The sequence below is a fragment of the Oryx dammah genome, unplaced genomic scaffold, assembly GCF_014754425.2.
Source record: "Oryx dammah isolate SB20612 unplaced genomic scaffold, SCBI_Odam_1.1 HiC_scaffold_19, whole genome shotgun sequence".
Taxonomy (NCBI): domain Eukaryota; kingdom Metazoa; phylum Chordata; class Mammalia; order Artiodactyla; family Bovidae; genus Oryx; species Oryx dammah.
In genome coordinates this window covers 46,057,898-46,081,220 of record NW_024070203.1, presented here as the reverse complement: position 1 = coordinate 46,081,220, position 23,323 = coordinate 46,057,898, and the positions used below count along the sequence as shown (strand labels likewise).

General features: G+C 42.8%; 1 protein-coding gene across 3 annotated transcripts in view; it reads left to right on the top strand.

Annotated features, from left to right (window-relative positions):
* The first annotated feature begins 9,927 nt into the window (after window positions 1-9,927).
* The window catches only part of NCOA2 (nuclear receptor coactivator 2), a 283,927-nt gene continuing 270,531 nt past the window's right edge, over window positions 9,928-23,323 (top strand). For 2 of the 3 annotated variants that reach the window (XM_040261357.1, XM_040261361.1), the window contains exon 1: window positions 9,929-10,455. The gene's annotated coding sequence lies outside the window, so the exon portion shown is untranslated. Of the gene's footprint in view, window positions 10,456-23,323 lie in introns of all 3 variants that reach the window. The other variant, XM_040261360.1, reaches the window with a different exon arrangement.

Here is a 23,323-nt window from a genome sequence, read left to right as displayed (position 1 = left end):
GTGTGTATTAACTTTAAATCATAATATTTAAATATTGTTAACTTTACAGCATAAAGTTACAAGAATATCAAGAAGAGTGAACATCACCCAAGGGTTTTGGATCCTCTTTTAGGGAGTTGGTGCGCTTTCAGCTGTACACAGGATGCCTGTGTGCTAAATCACTTCAGTTGTGTTTGACTCTTTGTGACCCCATGGACTGTAGTCCGCCAGGCTCCCTCTGTCCATGGAATTCTCCAGGCAAGAATACTGGAGTAGGCTGCCATTTCCTACTCCAGGGGATCTTCCTGGCCCAGGGAGCGAACCCACATCCCCTGTATCTCCTGCACTGTAGGCAGATTCTTTACTGAAGCACCGGGAAGCCCCATTGGAGCACATTCCCCTGTCTAATTTATATTCTGCATTCTGCTGCCCCTCTGTTCAATGATTTCACTTAATTTTTATAAAACATAAATATTTATTCTATGCGAATGGTTTTCTTTAGGCACAATAAATCATTCATTCAACAAATATTCACCAAGTGCCAAGGATGAGCCACTTGATTTGTAAATTCCATTAAGATAGGGCTGTTGCCTGTCTTGTTTGTTACTTGGTCTCCAGTACTGAGAATAATGCTTCACACAGAACAAGAACTCAATAAATTTGTAGTGAATTAATAAATGGAAAGAAGCATCTCCAATACCCCTGGTAATAATTTGTGCATTATCTCTGGCACTCCATGTCCAAAGGTTGTTAATATACACTTCCTAGTTGTGAACATAACAAGTCCTTTAATAACCATTAGCTATGGCAAAATGGCGTTTTTTTAATTATTATTATTTTTTTTTTAGAAGAAAAATGATGTTTCTGTGAAAGGCTTTGAAGTCTCAGATGAAAAGTACAGGGAATCCTCATGGATTTATTTCAAAAGTTTACTTGTTCATTGATCGATTATGAGGCAGAACATATTTTTCTATGGAAACAAGGTTTTGCAAGGGGTTTAGATTCTCAGAGCTGCCCTCCTAAAACCTATGACATCGAAAATAGCACAGTCGTAGTAATAGAACATAACCATCGTGTTTCTGTGGAAAACTAGAACTTAATCTGCTGTATTTGGAAAGGCACTCTGTTAAGCGTGTCTACATTAGAATGGTGAGTCTTGGGGTTAGTGGTTACACTGCAGAAGAGTATTCAAACTCACCCGTGCTTGGTATTTTATCTTAGGACGGCAGTAGAGGTTGAAACAAACAACTAAATTCTTGAGAGGCATAGGGTTCATATACAAGGAAGTGGTGGTATTGTGGATGAAACTACTGTTAATGAGGAGAAAGTAAAAGCTGTATGTGAGGCTTAAAATAGAGAGGGAGAAGAGGAAATATGAGTGGGAAAAACTCTAGGGAGAGGCAAAAAGAGAAGGGAACTTCAGTCAAGTAAACATCTTGCCAGTCTTGGTGGTTGGTTGGTGCTGGCCATATGTAAGCCAGGGACTGAGTGTATTAGAAAGTATCCCGTATTAGTAGTTTATTTTAAAACTTAGTCCAAAAGAAATAAGAGATCTAAGTATTAGCTTTTCTCATTTTGTAACAAAAGTAAAATATATAACACAGAAGGAATGTTTAAAAGTTGTTTTTATTAAATACTGAATACACACAAAATAATATTTCTAACAGGTGTGACAGCTATAAAGAACAACAAATATCCACATGCCTACTGCTCAGTGAAGATCTAGGAAATTAGAGTTTGAGGATGGGGCAAGAGAATAATTGCAATCTTTCAGGTAGTTTTGTGTCTGAAACTTCATAATCATCTTGGATAAAAGCTAAAAAAAAAAAAATAAACCCAAAGCATAGACATTTCATCAAGGATGTAAAAAGCTAACATTAATAAATAATAGACTAATTAAAATATAACATTGATTGACCCTGTAAATGTTTTGAATAAAAACAGTGTTATATTTGAAAGCCCAAGAAATATTGCTAGAATGAGAGCTCTATGGTGAGTAGCACTATTTTTCAAGTGGTCCATGTTTACAGAAGCCTGTTTCAAAAGAAGCAAAAAGACGGTTCTAAGGAAGAGTCGTTATTCAGATGCATTCTTTTTGATGAAGCTATTTTTCTGTCCTAGCTAACATTGAACACAGACATTCCCCTTCATACCCAGGATTTTATAAAAATCTTGCATTTTAACTGAAGGAAGCTTTTTTTCTGTCTGAGTGTGCTTTAGCTCCCTGATACACGGGATCTTAGAAATTCCTTGAGTTGGAAACTGAGTCCTTAATACCATGTCCAGAATATTTTCATGAGAACATTCTGGAGATGGGTAGTGGTTGAAAACAGAGTGCATGTACTTAATGCCACTGAACTGTACACTTAAAAAAGGTTAAAATGGCAATTTTTAGGTTATATCCTTACATGCTTAGTCACTCAGTCTTGTCTGACTCTTTGGGACCTTGTGGACTGCAGCCTACCGGGCTCCTCTGTCCATGGGATTTTTCAGGCAAGAATACTAAAGTGGGTTGCTAAATAAAAAGATGTCACCAACCAACCAACCAACCAACCAAATAACCAAGTGTTTAAGTAACCCTGTTTATGGGTTTAGATTATGATCTAGAACCTACATCCTGTTCTAAGACTCCCTGTCAACCTACCCACATGAACTTTTGTGTTAAGTGAGATGAGATCAACACCTGACCAGTTCTTACTTATTAGAGTACACAAGTGTGCTGTGATTCTCATATTGTACTGTATTATTTTCTTTTTTATCATTCATTCATTCATTTTCACTTTCATATATTATTCCATTGTGCAAAAATACTGTCGTTTATTCATTCATCTGTCATTGAATTCTACTGGAAATATACTTAGGAGTGGAATTACTGGGTCATAAAGCAGAAATACTCAGCTCTAATGGATATTGCAAAACAGCTTTTCAGTTTACATTTCAAGTTTTCATTTTCTGTTTCTAAAATATATGAAAATGCAATTGTATTGTAACAAACATACCACTCCGGTGGGGGATGTTCATAATTGGGGAGCAATGTATGTGTGGGGGAGGGGAATTTATGGGAAATCTCTATACCTGCCAATCAATTTTACTATGAACATAAAACTGCTCTAAAATATTTTTTTAAAAAGCAATTGTATTTTGTAAATTGACCTTCTGTTCCAGAGATCTTCTAAAACTTAATTCTAGCAGTTCATTGATTCTTTTGGATTTTCTACATGAACATTCATGCCATCTGCAAACAATGAGTTTTATTTCTTCCTTGTGTGTGCTCAGTTGTGTCTAACTCTTTGCGACCCCCTGAACTGTAGCCCACCAGGCTCCTCTGGCCATGGAGTTTTCCAGGCAAAAATACTGGAGTGGGTTGCCATTTCCTTCTTCAGGAGATTTTCCCAACCCAGCGGCAGAAGCGGCGTCTCTTGTGTCTCCTGGTGGGTGGGTTCTTTACTACTGAGCCACCTGGGGAACTTTTATTTCTTCCTTTAGTGATACTGACATCATTTTTCTTTCCTTACCACATTGACTAGAATCTCCTGTACAATACTGAATACAAATGATAATACTGGGCATTCTATTTCCAATTCTCGATCTCACTCTCTAGGAGAAGCTCTAAATGTTTCACCATTGAGTATGACATTTGTTATAGACTTTTTGTATATACAATTAATTATATTGAGGAACTTCTCTTTTATTGCATTAAAAAATGTCAATAGTAATCTGTTCTGGTATAATTTACAGATAGCAAAATACATAAATCCAAAGTGTACCACTCAGTGAAGTTTGACAAACCATTGTCACAATGTAATCATCATTCAGATCAATATGTTCTTCCGTGAATACTTAGGGGTAGAACTGCTGGGTCATATAGTTAGTATAAGAGGAAGTGCCACCTTTTTTTCCAAAATGTTTGCATAGTCCTGCCAGCAATAAATGACTTCCAATTGCTCCATATTCTTGCCAATACCAGGGACTGTCAGCTTTTATAATTTTAGCTGTTCTAGAGGCCAAGTCCTATCTCCCATGGTTTTAATTTGCCTTAGTTCCTTGATGACTAATGACTTGGAGTATCTTTTCTTATGTTTATGGACCATTCACATACTTTTGTAAAGTGCCTTTATAAGTCTTTTTTCCATCTTGTAATTGGATTTTAAAAAAAAAAATTAATTTAGAGGTGTTTTTTGCTTATTCTGGGTGCAGGTACTTTGCCAGATTTGTGTGTTGCAGATATATTCTCACCATCCATGTACTACTTATGCACTTCCTCTGTGGTATTTTTTGATGAGAAGTTTATCATTTTAATGAAGTCCAATTTATCATTTATTTTTCTTTTCTGATTAGTGTCATTGAAGTCTTGTTAAAAAAAAATCTTTGTCTACCCCAAGGTTTTAAAGATACTTATTAACCCCTCTTTTTTTTCCAGCAGGTTTATAGTTTTAGCTTTTACATCTAAGTCTATGATCAATCTAATTCATTCTTGTGTATAACGATATGAGGAGGTAGTCAATATTCATTTTCTCCATACTGCTATCTAGTTGTTCCAGTCTTATTTATTGACAAGACTTTTTCTTTGTTGAATTTGACAACTTTGTAAAAAATCAATTGACTGTAAATTTGGGGGTCTATTTCTGGATTCTCTATTCTGTTCCATTGATCTGTTTGTCTATTATTACACCAATATTCAGTTCAGTTGCTCAATCATGTCCAACTCTTTGCGAACCCGTGGACTGCAGCACACCAGGCTTCCCTGTCCATCACCAACTCCTGGAGTTTACTCAAACTCACGTCCATTGAATCGGTGATGCCATACAGCCATCTCATCCTCTGCTGTCCCCTTCTCCTCCTGCCTTCAATCTTTCCCAGAATCAGGGTCTTTTCCAATGAGACAGTTCTTCGCATCAGGTAGCCGAAGTACTGGAGTTTCAGCTTCCACATCAGTCCTTCCAGTGAACATTCAGGACTGATTTCCTGTAGGATTGACTGGTTGGATCTCCTTGCAGTCCAAGGGACTCTCAAGAGTCTTCTTCAACACCACAGTTCAAAAGCATCAATTCTTCAGCACTCAGCTTTTCTTTATAGTCCAACTCTCATATCCATACATGACTACTGGAAAAACCATAGTTTTGACTAGACAGACCTTTGTTGGCAACGTAGTGTCTCTCCTTTTCAATATGCTGTCTAGGTTGGTCATAACTTTTCTTCCAAGTAGCATCTTTTAATTTCATGCCTGCAATCACCATTTGCAGTGATTTTGGAGCCCAAGAAAATAAAGTCTCTCACTGTCTTAATTATTGTAGCTCTCCAGTGATTATTGAAATCAGTAGTTTAAATTATCCAACTTGTTTTTGAGTTCATCTTGGCTGTTCTAGATAATATCTATCTATCTATCTATATAAATTTTAGAATTAGCATCTCAATTTTTCTAAAAAGATGTGCTAGAATCTTGATTGGAATTGTAATAAATCTAAAGATCAATTTGGGCAGAGCTGACATCTTAACAATATCAAGTCTACACATCTCTCCTTCTATCTAGGACTTTGTGAATTTCTGTCAGCATTGTTTTCAGTGTAGAGATCTTGGTTATCTTTGGTTAAATATTTTCCTATGTATTTGATGCTTTTTATGTTTTGTAAGTGATATTTTGAAAAATGTCATTTTCTAATTGTTTCTTCCTAATATATAGAAATATAATTTATAATATTTCTGACTAATGACCCTATATCCTGTGATTTTACATTTACTTTAATAGTTATAGGTTCTTTTGAATTTTTTATGTACACAGTCACATGAATAAAGATGATTTTACTTCCTCCCTTTTCATTTTCTTACCTTATTTCACAGGATAGGATTTTCAGATTCTAAATAACTTGCCTAAGTTTACACAGTTAGTAAGAGCCAAGATTGAAACTCATATCAGCCTGTTTCCAGAACACTGTGGAATGAGTGAGGGTGTATTAAAATTTTTGTTGCTGTCATTGCTAGAAAAAGCAGTTGGGGTCATATTTATTCAAGATGGTCTTGAATATAAGATAAAGAATTTGAATTGTATTCTGTAGGTGATTAAAGATTAAGTGTTTTCAAGTGGGAAAGAAATAGTAGTGGTGATTTTAGTCTTGTTGTGTGTAGTGTGGTTTGATGGGAACCCCGCATTTTTGATTCATTCATTTCAGAATCATTTATTGAGCATGCATTATGTTTTAATAATGTTATAGGTACTGAGGAAATAAGGATGAAGATAATCGCTGCTTAGAGTAGTGGAGATTTTCAGTGATGAAGAAAAGAATTTTAGTGCAATCTCTTAGCCATGCTGCAAAGACAGCTCTATGATCTTGCATAAATTAATTTCCTGGAAGCTCATTATTTTCATACATAAAATGAGAATAATAATACACATAATGTCTACTTTGATGAGAAATAAAAATATATGTAGTACATTTGACCTGTATCAGACATATTTATGGTACCTATAATATTTAAGGCATTTGGAGAGCGCATACAATAAGAACGAAATACCTAGCCAAACAATTGATTTTTTCAATAATCAAATGTCAGTCAGTTTTAACTGATTCCCTCCTTCAGTGATTACATCTTAAATATAACGATACATTTTTTGCTCTAATTTGAACACTGGGATAACTGTGCTATGCACAGATCTAGTCAACATAATAATACTATTTGTGTAAAGAACTTGAGAGTTAACAAAGCACATTTATTTATACCATTTTGTTTGAGTCTTTCAATAATCATACAGATGAGGAAACTGATATATTTATTCACATGGTAAGAAGCAAAGCCCAGTGCTTATGTTTTCCTATCGTTAATAGATCTTCTTACCATACTATATTCAGTTCAGTTCAGTCGCTCAATTGTGTCCAACTCTTTGCGACCCCATGGACTGCAGCACACCAGTCCCCCCTGTCCATCACCAGCTCCCGGAGTTTACTCAAACTCATGTCTATTGAGTCAGTGATGCCATCCAACCATCATCTGTAATATAGTGTACCACACCATATTCAGTTCAGTTCAGTTTAGTTGCTCAGTCGTGTCCGACTCTCTGTGACGCCATGAATCGCAGCACGCCAGGCCTCCCTGTCCATCACCAGCTCCCGGAGTTCACTCAAACTCATGTCCATTGAGTCGGTGATGCCATCCAGCCATCCCATCCTCTGTCGTCCTCTTCTCCTCCTGCCCCCAATCCCTCCCAGCATCAGGGTCTTTTCCAATGAGTCAACTCTTTGCATGAGGTGGCCAAAGTATTGGAGTTTCAGCTTCAGCATCAATCCTTCCAATGAACACTCAGGCCTGATCTCCTTTAGGATGGACTGGTGGTTGGATCTCCTTGCAGTCCAAGGGACTCTCAAGAATCTTCTCCAACACCACAGTTCAAAAGCATCAATTCTTTGGCACTCATATTACCTCTCATTATATCATGAAGCATGCTAGTAGTAATAATACAAAAATCACAATGAATCTTCCAATTTTTATATAGCTTATCTATGAAGGAAGTAATTTGAAGTTGAATGAGGAAGAGAAGGCAGACAATATAGAATTTCTTGTTCTATAGTATTCACATTGTTCTGATTTTCTTAGGTGTATTGTTAACTATATAAATTATTGTTTTTATTACTTTAAGTTGCATTTGTGATTTGGCTGACATTTCTTTTTGCTGTGTCTACTTGCCTCATCTATCCATGGTGTGTTGTTTCTGCTTCTACTAAATTTCAATAATTTCCTTCCCCTTTCCGATTTGCACCCACATTTTTTTCCTTTTTGGGTTGTTTTCTGTTGGTAATATATCCAGTTCCTATATCTTTGCTTTCATTTTTTTCTTTGACTGAATAACTAAGTCAATTTATTTACTTTTCTTCCTTTTCATGTTACCTTATCACACAATAATTCACCAATAATTATGGCTGGTTTTACTAAACAATTATTCTGAGGTCTTACAAAAATCTAAGTTCTTTGAAAATACTGAAAACATTTTTCATAAATATGTTTTAAGAGCAAAGTATTGGAGGGTAGGTTGGGGAAATGAACATGAAGATTGATCAGATAATATCATTTACATTTTACAGATTCACATAAACAGTTAATATTAAATAAGTTAGGAGCTGTAGCATGTAAAAACAAGAGATGGGTCCTGAAGAGCTTATGATCTAGTGAAAGACAAATATATAAACAACTGCAGTACAAGACAGAATATTGTTATAACTATGGCGTGAAGTGTTGAGGGAGCCCAGAGGCTGTACTAGAGAGTAGAAGTTATAGGATTCCTCAAGGTTGGAAGCAACTGATTTAGCAGCTGGAGATGGAACTCATTATGCTATGCTGTCAGGTTTTTTTGTTTGTTTTATTTTTGTAGAAACAGGCATCTTGAGTAAGTTTTATTGAGTAATATGGAAATACAATGGGGAATCATTTATTTGTACAGATATCATGGGTGGTTTTTGAAAGTGTGAAATCTGCTCCAGAGGATGATGAATTCTGGACCTCTGCCAGAAAAAAAGGAGGGCTAGAAAGCCAGAAGGGGAATCTTTCCTTTATCACAACTCAGAGTTGGGGGTGAGGACAAGAAAGGGAATTGGAGGCCAGCAATGCGGCAGACCTCAGGCGATTACTACCTCACTGTAGGAATACACTGGACAAGCATTTGTGGAAGAACACAGGTCTTAAAAAAAACCCTTTCCATTTCCTCCCCAGTTTTTTGAGACTTTGGGATTTCAAGAAATCTAATTCTGTTATGCCATGTAATTAAAATAATCTATAAAATTTATGAAATTAATACATGCTGACTGCAAACATTTCAAACATTATAGTATATAAAAAAAGTGGAATTACTATTCCACTATACACCCACTCATACTCTCCAGCGCTTGGAAACATTTTCTACCATAGTCAAACACACACACACACACACACACACACACACACACACATATTTTTCTTTCTCCAAAGAAAATTTGTGTTACTCCCACAAATTGGAGGTTGAAGTCACCATTAAAAGTGTGGGCTCTGGATTCGGACAGAACCGGGCTCAAATCCTCTCCAACTTCCTGGCTCTATGACCCTACAACTTCTTCAGACTTCTTTAAACTTCATTTTTTGTGTGAAGGATAAAAATGGTATTACTTTGTAAGGTTCGTAAGGTTTGAGAATCGAAATCTAGTCCAGTGACTGAACACAGAAGTATGTGTTCAATAAACACTGTTATTGTCCATGGCAAGCGACCTTTCTCATTTTAAGACGAAAAATAAGGAAACCTGTTCAACAAATGTTCTTTTTTTTTTTTTTTTCCTGACTAAGTGTATCTAGGTTGGGAAGAACTTGCTTTTCCAAGGCAGAAAGCTGATCCAAGTGAGTTTTACAAGGGTTCTCTCTAAATCTTCAGTGCAACTCTCCCGCGTCCCCCCAACATCACTGTCTAGAAAATGGAACTTTTCAATAAAAAAAACTTTTGTGACTCAGGTCGTGACGAGAATGCTCAACCAGGTCAGGCTATTTACACTGTGTGCACTTTAGCTTTATCATGCAATTGCTGGGTGGCACCCTTTTAAGCTCTCCTCGCACGGTCGCGCCCCTCCATCCCCTCTTCAGAGGCGACCGCCAAGAAGAAGCCAATTCTCTCAGGAGCCAGGGGAGAGCTGATGGACAACGGGCGCCTCCAGGGCGCAGCAGCAGAGACGCGGGCGAACGAGGTGCGCCCTAGGGGTGCCGGCTGCTGCTCGAGGGGGCGCCGGTGGAGTGCCGACGGGTGGCTCCTCCCGGGGCGAATCTACACTGCGTTCTCCCCATCTTCGTGCGGGGGCATCTGCCTGGCCGTCTGCAACCTCAAGATCCCACTGCCTCCACTCTGCCGCCCCGGCCGGTCCCATACGCTCGCTTTCTTTTTTGGCACTTGCCCTTTGCCCTCCCATGGAGTCATCTGTTTACTCTCCCCTCGCTTCCAGTCACCCATAGGTCACCCTCCCTGCTACCACCGTCACCCATTTTGTCCCCTCTCCCTTCTCTCCTCACTCTTCACCTCTCCCCGGGTCGTCTTCTTAAGAGGACTCCGCCGACGGAGATGCTGCAGAGTCCGCGGCCAGGGTCGGCTCCCGGGAGAACCCTCCGTCCACCTTTGCCCCCTCCTCGGGGGCGCGGGACGCAAGTTTCCGCCCCGTCCTTTCCCCAGTGACAGGACTCGGCTGCGGCCACGGCCCGGGAGGCGGAGGGAGGGACTGCCTGACTCCCGAGCCCCCTCCCCTGATCGCGAGCTCGCGCGGTCTGTGTGTCTCTAGGCAAGTGCGGAGACGCGGAGGAGGAGGAGGAGGAGGTGGAGGAGGCGGAGGAGGGAGTTGGGGGAGGATCTCCATTGAAATAAACAACCAGGCAGCAGTTATTAACACGGGAACATGGCGGCCGCAGCCTCAGCCACGGCTTCGGCGGCGAAGGTCAGCGCCGACGGCAGCCGGCACCTGACGGCGTGACCGACCCGAGCCGGTAACCGCTCCTTCCCTGGGGGCCGCGAGGGCGGGCTGGAGGCGGGCGGCGGGCGGCGGACGGGCGGGGGGCGCCGCGTCCCCACCCCCCGGCCGCGATCGTCCTTCCTGCGCCGAGCCGGGCAGAGCCGCGCGCCGCCGTTTTGTGTGCGGGGAACCGCTGCCCCGGTGCGCGGAAAACGGGAGTTGCAACCCCGGAGAGGCGCCGTGAAGCTGGGGAGTTAGGACTTGGGGGGGTGGGGAGGGGTGGGGAGGGCGGGAAGCGGCGGGGAGACGCGGAGTCCCTAGGAGAGAAAGGAGGCGCTCCAGCGCTTTGCGAGAGCTCGGGAGACGAGTCCCGGAGCGCGAGGCGGGCGGAGGCTGCAGCCCGCGGCGCCGGCGAAGAGGTGAGAGCCGAGGCGCGGCGGAGGCCGGGGGCGCGGGTGCGGCCCCCGCCGGAGGAGCCCCGGCGCCCGCCGCCCCTGCCCGGTGCGGGTCGGCGGGGAGCGCGTCTCCTGCGCCCTCGGGGGGCGCAAGGCAGAGAGACGGGAAGGTGAAGCCCGAGAAGGTGCATTCTTTCATGGAAACGCGGAGCGACTGCAGCGCAGGGTGGGAGCCGGGCGAGGGGTGGCAGGACTCGGGAAGTGCTCGGGGGTGTGTGAAGGTGAAACGCCTTGTCAGGGGCGGCCGGCGGGGTGAGACGTCGGGAGGAGAGGGGATCCGCGGCCCGGCGGCCGGGCCCGGCCCGTGTCAGCGCCGGGGGCTGGGGGCGAGGGGCGCCGCGCGCGGACGGGAAGGAGCTACGGCGGGCGGGGCGGGCGGCGCGCTCGGGCCGAGCAGGCCGGGCCGCGGTGGGGGCGGGGAGCCGGGGGGCCGGAGCGCGGCGGCGCCGAGCCGGGCTCGCCCCTGACTTAACTTTCTGGGTGCGGGCGTGTGTGCAGGAGGCGCGCAGGGGCCGGGGCTGGGGGCGGGAGGCGGGCCGGGAGGTTCCGGGTTGGCTCGCCAGCGCCCCCTCTTAGCTCCCCCATCTCCCCGCCCCTGAAGGGACAGGCCCTCAGGGCCCCCGGCGGGAAGCGGGAGGGGCCCTCCCAGCCGGCTCGCGACGGTCACGCCCCGGGCCCGGGGACACTGCGCTCTCGGGCCTCTGGGGGCTGCTGGGGGAGGGGGCCGGGGGTCGTCGCGGCGCGCCGGCGCTCCCTGCCCCCCGCCCCTCCGGGGAGTCCCGGAGGCGCCTCTTCCGAGATCGGGGGTGGGTCGGTCCCTGGTTAGCTGGTCCCTCCCTCTTCCCCCTCCCCCTAGTGGTTTCCGGGGCCTGCGGGACCGAGGGGCGGGAATCAGGGACCCGAGCGTCCTGCACCGGCTCGGAGCGGGACCGGGCCTGACGCCGTCGGGGTCTGTCACTCGTAGGGGAAACTTTCCTAAACCGGGGACCGAGCCTGAACATCCTCCTCCGTCACGTCGTCCTCTAATCCCACTCCCACTCCACCTCCTCCACTGCCTTCCCCTCCCACCGACCCGAATCTCGCTGCGTGTGACTGATGGGGCAGTGAGCCAGTCGAAGGCGGGGAATTGACCTGCCGGGTGTCGGTAAGCCAATCGCGGGGACCGGAGGAAGGAAGGGGGCGGGGCTTCTTCCGGACCAGTTGGAGCGGAGTTGCAGGCGGGGCGGGGGAGTCATGGAGACGCCAAGAGCTATCCACTCTTGTACATCCTTGGTCACCCACTTCTAGATCTGTGGGGTAGTGTCACTTACAGGGGCTCCGACTCGGGGAGGCACGCAGATTGCACGAGATACTGTATTGCTTTGGTACCACCAGAGACGTTCTCTTAGACACAACGAAGTCTAAAGGCACTTAGGATGTGGCAGTATAAAGGCACTTAGGATGTGGCAGTAACTGTCCGAGGCCCGTTTCTAAAATGGCATATATTGTAGTGATCGCGTTCCGAACCTCAGCGCTCGGTTTATGTGCTAAGGATCCTAGGAGTTATCTGTTTACCTCTGTCTCAGTTTCACATAGCTACTCCAGTGTGGAGACAATGAAATTTGAAAGGCTGTTCTGAAAACGAAGGCATCGGGAAAGCTTCACGTCAATTGATTATTGGGAGTGTTAAGCATCATTGTTTGTAATGGCTTCACTGGTTCCTTGATTAATTAGAGCGCCAGTTTCCAAAGTGCACTTGGAAGTTCGGCGTTGGGATGACATTTAAAAAAAAGTTGTAGTTTATGGTATGCATTTTTTTTTTCTCTTGAGTAAACAACATGAAGTTAAGAACCAAAGCATCACTGTTTGCAACCTAAAGCGTTGATATTTAAGGAGCAAGCCAGTCAAAGAATATTTGTCTACAGAAAAAAAGTGAATAAATGTAGTTTGCCAGATTACTCCCACACAAAAGATTCTTAAAAATAAATTAGTTTGCTTAAACACTAGTGAATGGTTCAATGTGTGGGTACTTTTTTGGTGTTTGCAAGGTTAGGAGACATCTTTGGTTATTTTACACTGTTGGGTGCAGTCTAGTGACTTACACAACTCTTTAACTTTTCAGAATGGGAGGGTAGGTCTTTGGTTTTTTGTAAAGATCATAGGTTGCTCTGCAGGAATAGCAGTCTTTTAAAAAGACAGCAGCTGCTGCTGCTATGCTTTGTGTGTGTGTGTGTGTGTGTGTGTGTGTGTGTGTGTGTGTGCGCGCGCGCGCGGACACACGACGCTTGTGCTACTCTTTGTTGGGGAGGTTAGTGCACACTGACAGCAGCAAGACTCTTTTTCCCAACTGGAATTTGTAGCATCTTTGGGAGTTCAAAAGATGAGTAATGTTAACTTGAGAATGCATCTATTCATTTTGTGATGAGTATCCCATGAATTTAATCTTGGGACTTTTTTTTCTTTTTGAGGCATTTATGTGCATGATTACTTATGTATACTGCTTTCTCAGGCTTTTAATAATTTGGTGTTACTAAGAAAGATTTAAGGGCCTTTTTAGGGAATTTAAGGTTTTTTAGGGAACAGTGTTTACCACACTTTATCAGTGTGCTCTGTGTAATAGACCGTTTTCAGATTCATAATGTGAATTCCCAATCCAGGATAATTGTAAGTGTTCATGAAGACAAAAATTAATCGCATTTTGTTGTAGCCCTTGAGGTGTTGTTTTAGTGATACAATAGTAAAAACTGTGACTATAAAATAAAACATTTAGCTGCCAGAAGTAGGGAGAATTATAAATTAAACAATGTTCAGAATTTGACAGCATGCAAAACCGTCCCGTCATTAGTTAATTTAGTTCCCGAAGGCCACTCTGACGTGTGCCTTTTGTATGCTCAGGAGCAACACATTATTTTACTCCTTCTCCACAATAATCCTTGAGACTGTTTTTAGATTCTTAGTGGCAGTGAGTAGCAAGTCCCCTAATGCCTGGCTAGGGGAAAAAAAAATCCTCTCAAGCATATGGAGACATCTAGAAAAAGATGTGCGTCGTCAGCTGTGATTCCATTGTGTGCTCGCAGACTGGAGCTGAGCCTTCCTTCTCCTGGGAATTTCAGTCTTAACAGAGGAGTTGTAGATGTTAGGATACTGAAGCAGTGGATAGAAAAAGAGCTCACCAATTACAAATTTAATATTTGTTAGATAGATTAGCTCTGATTTTAATCCTTCATTGGTTACATATCATTTACATGACTTTTGCTCCGTGTTAGAGGAGTGTTTTATGAGCAACCTAAAATGTCAGGATCAGAAGGGAACTTGGGCTGCGGTGTGAGGCTGTAAAGGGGCAGTGCTCCTTGGTTGGCTTTATCTTTAGATATATCTTTTTTGTAAATTTATTTTTAATCGGCAGATAATTGCTTTACAACATTGTGTTGGTTTCTGCCATACATCAACATAATCAGCCATAGATGTACATATGTCCCCTCTGTCTTGACCCTCCCTCTAGTTATATCTTATTAAAGCTTTGCACACCTTAGAAACAAGGATCAATGAGCAGTTCTTTAATTATATACCTTATATTTAAGGATTCAGTACCTTAGCTGTTTCATATCACACCCGGTTGAAAAGGTGACCCATTAAATTGACAGCTTGGATTTTTTAGAAAAAAATGTGTTGTATTGGATTTCAAAAGGGTGCTCTTTAAACAATTTTTCTAGAAGGTTAGTTTTCTGAAATGCACAGTGTATCTTTATTTGATATTTTGACCATTTGTCATGATTGATATTATATTTAAATGCATGATTAGTGCTTTGCTATTTTTATAGCAAAACCACTTTTGAAGTCATTACTCATTTTTCAGTATTTTGTGTTTATAGTTTTGGTCATTTATGTTATTGCATGCTATATTAATTTTAAATTAAGAGAATAGGAGGGAGAGTATAAGTCATTTGCTTTAAGGTGTTGATCTTTTATTACAGTAAATCATAAAGTGACCAGTGAATCAGGATCTTTCCTGCAATGAAATAATCAGACTGTTTACAAACTAATAATGAAAACCATTTAAGAAAGAACAAACCCCTTACTCAGTTTTTTAATACACTTTCACATGTCGAGCTAATTTTACCTCTAAACGCCTTGTTTTCTCAACAAAAACAATTTTAGCATTTGTGTTTATTTCCTTTTTTGTTTTTACAGGCTTGCAGAAGGGTTTATGAATTCCTAACTGTAGAAAGAATATTATGTCATATTACTTTTGAAAGTCTATTAAAAGTAATGTCTGGAAAAGCCGTGCAATATGGATTTAGTGTCACAGGCCCTCAATTCAGACAGTATAAAGACAATACATACTTTATGGATTCTAGATAGTAGTTTCTAAACAGAATCGAGAATGTGACTTTTGTGGATACTTTAGAAACTTGTGTAGTTTTCCTTGCTGTTATAAAAACTGAGGCAAGGGTGATTAGGGAGAAGAGTGGAAATCTTAAAGATTGTGCTATGAGGGTATCTGAAATTAAATAACTACATGGTCTGCAGATAGATTATAATACTCTTGGCTGTTACAGCAAAGATTTTATGTACTTATCCTATGAAATGTTCATCAGTGACCATATTTCTGGCTTCCAGTGGCTGTGATGACGTAATGCAATTGTGGAAACATCGATTCCAGGACAGTTTTCAGTTGGTTCCCTATTTGTAAACTTCTAGAGATGTATTAAATAAGCGGGGAACCTACGGAAGTATTTGACTTACCTGCTTTTGGACATAGACAGTTTTAAGGAAGAAAGAGGGGAGCTGCTTATAGGTAGACCTTATTAGCAATAATTAAATAGTTATTAATAGTTAAAGGTTCTGAAAGAAAAAAAAATTTCACTTTGGGTGTCAGTTGACAGATGCACATGAAGCATTGAAGTTCGCCTGTTAATTCTGGCAGAATTTATGTTTTTTAGGCAGTCAATTATGAACTATTAAGAGTTCCCGATGGAGTTCCCCATGGCCAACTTAACTCTCATTTTGGGCTTTTTAGATCCTGTTATTGCATTCCTGCCTCATTTAACCATTGTTTCGTTCATTTACTCATGTTATTTGATGAGTTTTGAGTGTCCCAGCTTTGGTAGTTTACTGCCAGAATCCTCTGATTAAAGGGGGAACACACAGTGGGTGATGATTTTATTATTTTTTGTGGGGGAGGGGCTGCGGAGGGACATGTCCACTCTGATGTTCGATTTGCTTTCAAACTAAAGATCTGCTCTTTTAATGTGTGGTTTCGTGGTTTAGTCCCTAAGTCGTGTCCGACTCTTTGCGACCGCATGGACTGTAGCCCACCAGGCTCCTCTGTCCATGGGATTTTCCAGGCAAGAATGCTGGAGTGGATTGCCATTTCCTTCTCCATTTTAATGTGTAATTTTAATTATATAACATAATTGTGGTTTAATTTGGGTTTGGGTTTTTTTCCCCCTTGAAAATAGGATTATAATGTTTATAGTAAAAAGATTGTTAAATGTCCCCTTGACTGATTAGCTTATGAAGAAATATATTTCCTTTAATAAAGGTATGAATATTTATAACTAGCTTTATTTCTCCTGAAATCATTGTGTGTGATCAGTGTGACGATCTGCAGTTGGGTAAAGGTGACAGGCCAGGCAGTGACCCCTGATTTCTGTGGATTGTTTGTGTCTTGTCGCTGCTTTGAAGAGTGAAATATCCTGGGTCTTACCACTCTAGTTTTCTAAAGGGTGGAAAATCTCCCTTTCATAGCCCTTCACAGGTATTCTGCTGCGGTAGTTAGTTTCTCTAGACGTAACTCAGTCTTGCTCTCGGCCAAAACATCTGTATTGGCAGAGTAGCAACAGAAGTGATAATAGCATCTCTCACTGAGTGCCATCAACCTGCTAGGGGCTCTCTGAGGCATGCTGCCTTATTTCATTCTTGCCCACATCCTGTGAAGTAGAAGTTACCCTCACTTTCCAGGAGATGAAGTTTGAAGGGGAGTAAGTCGCTGTGCCTCTGAGCAAAACTTTGGGGAAAAATGAACCTTGACCAACAAGTGGGGAAGCACTATAAATTTCAGAGGGGATGGTGAGTCCGAGAACATCTTCCTATTAAGGATCTGATAAAGCAATGTTTGCGGGGTTTTGTAAGACTCCCAGTCTAGTGGTTTAGTTTGTAAAAAGGATGAATAGGTTTGAATAGACCCAGTCCTGCAAATTCTGTAGGCCTGTAGCTCTCCCAAACCCTTGCCTCCAGGCAGGCCTGCACCTGGCCAGATACTTACCTTAAGACCTACAGAGAGTCTCCAGACTTTTTAGTCATCAGCCCGGTATTTAACAGGTCCTAAATTGCAAGATTCTTTCTTGTCTTTTAATTTTCAAAAAATACGAATGGAAATGGATGAAGTAAAAAACTGGTAATCTTTAACTGAATGCTCACTTAAAACCTGGTGCCCTTTACTACTCCTGTCTGGCTCTCACTGGAACGCAGTGAAGGAGGCACTCTTGTCACTCCGCTTTCACAGTTCAGGAAGTGGAGGCACAAAGCTGTCAAATGACCAGCTAGAGGTCACACAGCCCAAGTGCTGGAGAGGACTTTGAACCCAGGCCAGCACTGCCCCTTAGCCCTGCCTCCCTGACGAGTGAGCTGGCCAGCTGCAGCCACACGTGGATGTGTGCCATCCAGTCCTTGTGGAAAGCACGGATCAGTCATTCCCTACGAGGGAAAGGGACAGGGCTGGGGATGTATTTTCTAAAGGCACACGCAGGTCCCATATTGTTTCTCACAATAAGAAGCTCAGAAAATATACTTGAGAAAACTTGAATGTGGGGGAGAGGCAGAAAAGAGATGGAGAGAACCTTTTAGGGGATAGAGGTTTCGGACGGATGAAACACTGGTATTTCTGTGACATATATTTAATCGTAACACGTTAAGCTGTTAGCTGGTGGTTTGTGTGATGCATGTCTGGCAGATTTTTTGCAACCCATGTAGCACGGGTGACTTGGTGTTGTGATACTGTAGTCCCTGAAGGAGGCTGATAATATATTCAGTCATCTGACTTGTGCTCTGCTATTTGTGGAATTCTTCTGTCTGCTCAATTGTTTTCAGGGAGCCAGGAGAGCTTTCAGGGAACTCTTCACCTGTGCACATGTGGGGATCAGCAGGCACTGCTTTCAGTGTTCCAGCTGCCATTCTGAAGCCCTGTTGTCAGAGATGAACATGTAACGTGTGGTATTTTCTGTTACTCATTTAGTGGATCCTCAGGAAATGTGATCCCACGTCTCCCAAGGCTTAGCTTGCAGAGTGTGACGGGGTCCTGGGAGTTCCCATTGCTTCTGGCTGACCTTTGCCCCGGAAGTGGGGGGAAAAAGAGAAAGTGTTAATCGCTCAGTTGTGTCCTACTCTTTGTGGCCCCATGGGCTACTTTGTGACCCCATGGATTGCAGCCCATCAGGGTCCTCTGTCCATGGAATTCTCCAGGCAAGAATACTGGAGTGGGGTGTCATTCCCTTCTCCAGGGGATCTGCCCGACCTAGGGATCGAACCTTGGTCTCCCATGTTACAGGTGAATTCTTTACCGTTTGAGCCACCAGGGAAGCTCCTTGCCCTGGAAGCCCCGATCTAAATGAGGATGGGCTTTTCTAGCAGACTGTTCCCACCTACAAAATCAGTCCAGAAATCAAACAGGAAATGATTTCCCTTGCCTTTGGTGGTCCAGTACAATTGGTACTGGTTATAAGTTGGAAATACTGAGGGGCTTCCCTGGTGGTTCAGACAGTAAACAATTCACTTACCAATGCAAGAGACACAGGAGACAAGGGGTTTGGTCCCTGGGTCGGGCAGACCCCCTGGAGGAGGCTGGCAGCCCACTCCAGCATTCTTGCCTGGAGAGTTCCATGGACAGAGGAGCCTGGCGGGCTGGTGTACATAGGGTTGCACAGAGCTGAACACAACTGAGCAACTAACACTTTGGAAATATTAAAGATGATTTAAGATTGGTGAAAATTTCATCAGATTCCTAGAGTCTTAGGAATGCCCGTCTCTCTGGAGTTTCTGGTAGTGTGTCGTATTTTCAATTTCTGTGATTCTTTTCTGAGATTCAGTGTATAGTGCTCTTGCTGCTTTTCAGGTAACATGTATGACTATCTTGATTCCTTAAGATTTTTCTATAAAAGTGTGATATAGAAATATTTTCCATTAAGAAGTGTCATTTTTTTGTATTCTAGCACCAACAAAATCTTTTCTTAAATAAACAAATAGTAAGTATAAGTCAGAGCTTCCCAGGTGGCTCAATAGTAAAGAATCTGCTTACCAGTGCAGAATACATGGGTTCGATCCCTGGGTTGGGAAGATCCCCTGGAGAAGGAAATGGCAACCTCCTCAAGTACTCTTGCCTGGGAAATCCCATGGACAGCAGACCCTGGCAGGCTATAGTCCATGGCATCGCACAAGAGTCAGACACGACTATTTATCTATTAAACACCAACAACAAGAATAAGTAAAACCTCGTGAAGTTATATAAAGATTATTTACATAATATATAATAATAATAATGAGCTGTGTCCTTACTCCTGGACCCGGACAGCAGTGCCGATGGCCAGCTCCTTCCAGGCACCCCTCAGCCCTGTAGCCCTTCTCCCCTCATATTCTGGGTTACCACATGGAGCACTTGGGAGATTTTCTTCCCCTTTACAGGTGAGAAGTGAAGGGACCACTGTACTCAGGAGCAGGCAAAGACCAGGTAGGGGGAAGGAAGGCCTTCTGGGGCTTGTGATTTTCATAGGCTGAGCTCCTGTCTTCACCTGGCCTGGTGCTCAGAGAGAGGAAACCAGGGCCTTCGCACCAGAGGAACAGAGGGGGGTTTCCTGGTCATGGAGGCCCTCTTCATCCCCTTCCCCAGAAAGGGAATTTCCCAGTGAAGGTCAGGTGTCTCTAGTGGCCTCACCCCAGGCTTTCTGGGCCTGCCTCAGTGGTCCACAGATGTTTATCTACTTGGAGAAAGGGATTGAGTATGTAATGGGGAAAAAAGAAAAGGAAAGGCATTTGGAAGGAAGCTGGAGGTGGCCTTCAGAGGAATTGCTCATTTAATTGAGGCTAAAAAGGGTTAGAACCACACAGGTGGAAAACACCAATGCAAAAGAGTAGTCTTGCCTGAAATCTGTAAATTAATGAAAGCCTGGTGGCCCGGATGGTAAAGAATCTGGCTGCAATGCAGGAGACCCGGGTTTGATCCCTGGGTCAGGAAGATCCCCTGGAGAAGGGAATGGCAACCCACTTCAGTATTCTTGCCTGGAGAATCCCATGGACAGAGGAGCCTGGCAGGCTACAGTCCATGGAGTTGCACAGACAACTGAGCCACTAATGCTTTCTGCATAGAGGAATTCCAGAGTAACAAGTCCATGCCCTTGGAGCTTGAGAGGTTTTTCAAGGATGGACTGTTTAGTTTATCAGCTTGATCAAACTGAGTAGTCAACTTATAGTACTTGTTCCTTTAAGTGGAACCAGACTCCTTAATACACACTTTTTGGTGAAGGTTTAGATAAATAAGTGGAGGGCCATAACATGTTAGTAAAGCAAATTAGACATTTTGGTAGATATCATACTCGTTTAATATCAAGGAGAGAAACCATCAAATAAAATGGTTTGACAAATCTGGCATTAAAATGTGTCTGTTGTGTTTTACGCTGCTGCTGCTGCTGCTAAGTCACTTCAGTTGTGTCCGACTCTGTGCGACCCCACAGACGGCAGCCCACCAGGCTTCTCTGTCCCTGGGATTCTCCAGGCAAGAATACCTGGCCTGGTGCTCAGAGAGAGGAAGTGGGTTGCCATTTCCTTCTCCAGTTGTGTTCTGTAAATATGCTTAATGATCATGTGCACTGGCTTGCTGTCTGAATGAAAGAGGTACAACAGGGAATGGTACCTGTTTTGTTACTGGTTTGCTACAGTTGGGAGACATAGTAAGAACAGAGTCTGTGTGTGTGTGTGTGTGTGTGTGTGTGTATACATATACACATACATGTATTTTTTTTTCATTCATTTTGCCCCTCTCACATAAAATACAGAACAGCTTAAAATCATTCATTTTTAAACTATATTTTGGGCTGATTTAATACGTTCACCTTTTGAGCTGTAAGTCATTAATAGACTGATCCTTGTATAAGTTCCCAATCACCATAGAATGACATTCCCAGACACTGTCTAGATGGGTCTACCACAAAGCTGAGTCCCCATATTTCTACTCTTCATATGAACCTTTGTACCTGTTGGTCTGTTCTTTCTGGCCTCCTCTGAACACGTTGACCATGCAAGCTCTTGTTTTTGGCTGTGTGGCTTGCAGGATTGAATTCCCCAACCAGGAATTGAACCCCTGTTCTTGGCATTGAAAGCACAGAGTCCTAACCACTGACTGCCAGAGATTTCCTGAGGAAGCATTTCTTTTGATATAAAACTCAATTTGTTGGGAGTTTATATGATTGACCTTAATTCATAGCAGAGTGTACAATCAGAGCAAAAAGACAGACGGAGTCCAACAATATTCAAAGGTTATTAGTCAGTTGCTTATTACATTCTTTATAGATTTTATATAGAAAATTCTGTAGAAAAAGAAGGAAGTCCACTTCAAGTCAGAAACAATAAAGACAAAGTTTTGGTTTTGTTGCCTCAGTAAAACTGAACATTTTCCATATCAGACTTACTGACTTTTCCCCTGTAGAGTATTTTGACGCTATGATGAGAAGAGAGATTAATAATCTCAGTTTATAGTGGAAAGAGGAGAATAAAGGTAAAGAAAACTTTGGGGGAATTTGGTAGTTCTGGAAAGGTGATAAACCAAAACCAAACACAAAGTATAGGGCTGTTACTTAAACACTTCCATGGAAGGAGTGATAAGAGAATGAAAGCATCACTTGAAGGGCTGATGTCTCAGTAGATAAATAATGAAGTTCTACAACTATTCAGAGAGCAAAACCTGTACAGACCACACATTTATATATACTTGTGACAATACCTATAAAAATGTTCTCAACTTTCTTCCCAAATCTCTACTTCAACAGTAATTTTTTTGCTTTGTGAGATTATTTTACTTGCAGAATAAGTCAGAAGGCTACCTATCTGTCATCTACTCAGATTCTGTCAGCAACCAACAACATATTAAGCAGTGGACACGGTCTCCAGCCTCAGTGGAAACACAAGGCGATGCTTTGGGACGTGGGCAGCGTCACGTGTCTCTTCTTTCCCTAGCTCCTGTGATGCTTCCGTAATGTGGTAGAACAAGTGGCTAAGTAACAGCCATTTCAGTGTTGTGTGATACTTTTCCTTTTCCTCTTTCTCCACTGTGTGTGTGTGAATGTGTGTGTATTGCATGAACTATTTGGAAGTAAATTGTAGATGACCCTTTATCCAGAAAGCATGTTGCCATAAAATAAAGACATTACCTTAGGTAGTCACACAAAATAACAACCATTAAACCTAACAAAACCTTTTTTAAAGCCTAAGAAAACTCATATCATCAAGGATCAACTATTTCAATTATCCCAGTTTTCTCCAAATTATCTGTTACAGCTTTGGGTTTCAAACCAGGATCTAATGAAGCTCCCCCTTTATATTTGGTTCAGTTGAGTCGCTCAGTCGTGTCCGACTCTTCGCGACCCCATGGACTCCAGCACGTCAGGCTTCCCTGTCCATCACCAAGTCCCGGAGCCTACTCAAACTCACGTCCATCGCGTCAGTGACGCCATCCAACCATCTTACCCTCTGTGTCCCCTTCTCCCGCCTTCAGTCTTTCCCGGAATCAGGGTCTTTTCCAATGAGTCGATTCTTCACATCAGGTGGCCAAAGTATTGGAGTTTCAGCTTCAGCATCAGTCCTTCCAATGAATATTCAGAACTGATTTCCTTTAGGATTGACTAGTTGTATCTCCTTGCAGTCCAAGGGACTCTCAAGAATCTTTTCCAAATCCACAATTCAAAAGCATCAATTCTTCAGCGCTCAGCTTTCTTCACAGTCCAACTCTCACATCCGTACATGACTACTGGAAACACCATAGCTTTGACTAGACCTTTGTTGGCAAAGTATTGTCTCTGCTTTTTAATATGCTGTCTAGGTTGGTCATAGCTTTTCTTCAAGAGGCAAGCGTCTTTTGATTTCATGGCTGCAGTCACCATCTGCAGTGATTTTGGAGCCCCCCAAAATAAAGTCTGACACTGTTTCCATTGTTTTGCCTATCAATTTATCATGAAGTGATGGGACCGGATGCCATGGTCTTAGTTTTCTGAATGTTGAGCTTTAAGCCAACTTTTTCACTCTTGCACTTTCATCAAGAGGCTCTTTAGTTCCTCTTCGCTTTCTGCCATAAGGGTGGCATCATCTGCATATCTGAGGTTATTGATATTTCTCCCAGGAATCTTGATCCCAGCTTGTGCTTCATCCAGCCTGGCATTTCTCATGATGTACTCTGCATATAGGTTAAATAAGCAGGGTGACAAT